The sequence below is a fragment of the Convolutriloba macropyga genome, unplaced genomic scaffold, assembly GCF_964194025.1.
Source record: "Convolutriloba macropyga unplaced genomic scaffold, txConMacr16.3 SCAFFOLD_1689, whole genome shotgun sequence".
Classification (NCBI taxonomy): Eukaryota; Metazoa; Xenacoelomorpha; order Acoela; family Convolutidae; genus Convolutriloba; species Convolutriloba macropyga.
In genome coordinates this window covers 32,501-36,240 of record NW_027452095.1, presented here as the reverse complement: position 1 = coordinate 36,240, position 3,740 = coordinate 32,501, and the positions used below count along the sequence as shown (strand labels likewise).

The following is a 3,740-nucleotide window of genomic DNA, read 5'->3' as shown; positions in this document are numbered from 1 at the left end:
ACGTTAGTAGGCCTTGGCCGAAAACGCAGCATGTGAAAGGTATAGATAAAAGTTATTGTTGCAGTCAGTACTGTGTAGTTACTAGTAGCTGGATTTAAGCTCAAAATGAGACACTGTTGGTGAAACTTCATCATGAGAATGTCACAAGCTGATCAAGCTCTATGATATGACTAGTATTATGTTGCTTCTAGTAGGCTAAGCGCAAGCCGAAACATCAACATGTGAAAGTCGTAGAATTTTGCGATCAAATTGTGGCTAGTACTGTGATGTTACTAGTAACCTTGTGTTACGTCATATGGCCAAGAGAGCATTTGAAGGCGAAACTTCTGCATGGGGAAGCTGCATCATGAACAAAAGTTTATATCGAGTATTATGTTGACATTAGTAGGCCCTGGCCGAAAGCGCAGCATGTGAAAGGTATAGATAAAAGTTATCGTTGCAGTCAGTACTGTGTAGTTACTAGTAGCTGGATTTAAGCTCGAAATGAGACACTGTTGGTGAAACTTCATCATGAGAACGTCACAAGCTGATCACGCTCCATGATATGACTAGTATTATGTTGCTTCTAGTAGGCTAAGCGCAAGCCGAAACATCAACATGTGAAAGTCGTAGAATTTTGCGATCAAATTGTGGCTAGTACTGTGATGTTACTAGTAACCTTGTGTTACGTCATATGGCCAAGAGAGCATTTGAAGGCGAAACTTCTGCATGGGGAAGCTGCATCATGAACAAAAGTTTATATCGAGTATTATGTTGACGTTAGTAGGCCCTGGCCGAAAGCGCAGCATGTGAAAGGTATAGATAAAAGTTAGCGTTGCAGTCAGTACTGTGTAGTTACTAGTAGCTGGATTTAAGCTCGAAATGAGACACTGTTGGTGAAACTTCATCATGAGAACGTCACAAGCTGATCACGCTCTATGATATGACTAGTATTATGTTGCTTCTAGTAGGCTAAGCGCAAGCCGAAACATCAACATGTGAAAGTCGTAGAATTTTGCAATCAAACTGTGGCTAGTACTGTGATGTTACTAGTAACCTTTTCTTACGTCATATGGCCAAGAGAGCATTTGAAGGCGAAACTTCTGCATGGGGAAGCTGCATCATGAACAAAAGTTTATATCGAGTATTATGTTGACGTTAGTAGGCCCTGGCCGAAAGCGCAGCATGTGAAAGGTATAGATAAAAGTTATCGTTGCAGTCAGTACTGTGTAGTTACTAGTAGCTGGATTTAAGCTCGAAGTGAGACACTGTTGGTGAAACTTCATCATGAGAACGTCACAAGCTGATCACGCTCTATGATATGACTAGTATTATGTTGCTTATAGTAGGCTAAGCGCAAGCCGAAACATCAACATGTGAAAGTCGTAGAATTTTGCGATCAAACTGTGGCTAGTACTTTGATGATGCTTGTAGCCAACCGAATTGGTTGAAAAGCCCAATAAGTAAGCTAACTTGGGAGAGCTTGTTGGAAACCAAATGCTACTAGATTGGTCCAAATACATCCTTCAACAGGGGATCACTTGGCTCGCTTTACGAAGAGGAGCACAGCTATATGTGTTAATTCGGTATGAATCGCAAGATTTGTTTACCGACCTCTCTAACGCAAAAGGCGGTCTCGGCTTCGGCTGTTGACTGCGTCCGATTCAGGGTTATATAACTCTCGATTGAACACATTGATGTTCTATTGTTGGTGCTTCCAATAAAATTGGAACACTTAAAGCAGAACCGATTCAAATAATAGCATTCTGATCAATGATTGCATTCCTTGATCAAGAACTGCTGGAGCCATTGTGATGGCGAATTTTCTTCATAAGAAAATTGCAAAGAGACGGAACTTAATGAGACTAGTATTATGTTGTTTCTAGTAAGCGGAAGCTGAAACAGCAACATGTGAAAATCAAGTTTTGTTCAATGATCTCGAGGCGATAAGTACTATGAAGCAACTAGTAGCCTAAGCATGACTCAGATTTGAGACAGTCAAAAAGACTGGCGAAACTTCTTCACATGAAAGTTACATAGAGAACTACAAATGTATACAGCGAGTATTATGTTGTTTCTAGTAGGCGAAAGCTGAAACATCAACATGTGAAAGTTGTCTGCAAACTGTAGAACGATATGTGATTAGTACTGTGCTGTTACTAGTAGCCAGTCTGACTGTAGAAGCCAAGACAAAGGGAAACTAATGCATCTGAAAAGGACAAGTTATGGAAAGGTATGCACGATAAGTATTATGTTGTTTCTAGTAAGCGGCAGCTGAAACATCAACATGTGAACGTCGTTGTGTACAGTAACCTAGAACTATATAGTCCTTAGTAACGTGCATTTACTAGTACCTGTAATTGGTATTCAGACTCAGGCAGTTTGGAATAGTTTGGCAAAGATGCACCAGAGAAAACTGGGATTTGATACAGAAATTGTTGAATACAAGTATTATGCTGCTTCTAGTAGGTTGAATCCGAAACATCAGCATGTGAAAATTGAAAACATTTCTGGTTCGAATTGTCACAAGTATTTGGTGATCTGAGTAGCCAAACTCACTACAACGCCAATTGAAGGCAAAAATTCTCAACGGGAAAAGCTATTCTCATTGAATGAGCTAACAAGACGAGTATTATGTTGCTTCTAGTAGGCGAAAGCCAAAACATCAACATGTGAAAGTCTTGCTGAACAAATTTAATGTTGTTGAGCTCAGTACCGTGTGAATTAGTAGCCATAATTGGCGAGCGAAAATTGAACTGGCGAAACTTCGTCTTTGGAAAATTGCAGATGCCGAGCACTTATTTTGCAACGAGTATTATGTTGACTGTAGTAAGCGAAAGCCGAAACAGCAACATGTGAAAGCTGTTGAAATTTGTGGTCATTTTGCAATAAGTACAAGGAGTGTAACTAGTAGCCAGGTCAAAATTTGGGATAAGAATGAGCAAAAATTCTGCATGAGAACAGTTGAAATTATGAAACTAAATTACAAAGACTAGTATTATGTTGTTTCGAGTACGCGAAAGCGGAAACATCAACATGTGAACGTTTGTAACGAAGTTTCGTTAATTTTCAGCCTAGTACTGAGCAAGAACGAGTAGCCTCATCTCCAATCCCACGCAAAATGTAGTGAAATATGTGAGTGAACCTTATTCACGGTGAGGGTTTCCCGAGGTCTGTATTGCAGCGAGTATTATGTTGCTTCTAGTAAGCGAAAGCTGAAACAACAACATTTGAAAGTTGGAATTAATGACTGAATGGAAACTTCGACCTGTGTTTGATAGTAGTAGCGAACAAAACTGCTGAATCGGTTTCTGTCTCATATTGGTCAGTGAACCAATTAAGAGACAATCAACTACATAACCTGAATTGGGCGAGAGAACCCCCTTAACTTAAGCATATCAGTAAGGGGAGGAAAAGAAATCAACTGAGAATCCCTTAGTAATGGCGAATGAACAGGGAAAAGCTCATCGGGAAGAGAAATGGCAACATTTCTCGGTGTCCGGTATGGTTTGATGCTAGACTGGTGAATTTGTCCTGATGTCTACTGGAAAGTAGCATCAAAGAAGGTGAAAATCCTGTAAAGGTCATTTTCGATACCAGCCATAATGGCTCATTCCTATGAGTAGAGTTGTTTGAAAGTGCAACTCGAAGCTGGAGATATGTCTCTCCAAAAGCTAATTATAAAGCGAGACCGATAGTAAACAAGTACCGTGAGGGAAAGTTGAAAAGCACTCTGAAGAGAGAGTGAAAAGTACGTGAAA

At 40.0% G+C, this 3,740-nt stretch overlaps 1 non-coding gene and 1 pseudogene across 1 annotated transcript in view; both read left to right on the top strand.

Moving 5' to 3' along the window:
- The first annotated feature begins 1,500 nt into the window (after positions 1-1,500).
- LOC142357193 (5.8S ribosomal RNA) lies at positions 1,501-1,652 on the top strand (annotated as a pseudogene).
- A 1,683-nt stretch (positions 1,653-3,335) lies between these two features.
- The window catches only part of LOC142357191 (large subunit ribosomal RNA), a 3,522-nt gene continuing 3,117 nt past the window's right edge, over positions 3,336-3,740 (top strand). Inside the window, exon 1 of the ribosomal RNA XR_012761568.1 lies at positions 3,336-3,740. This exon is cut by the window's right edge and continues 3,117 nt beyond it. This is a non-coding gene — a ribosomal RNA (large subunit ribosomal RNA).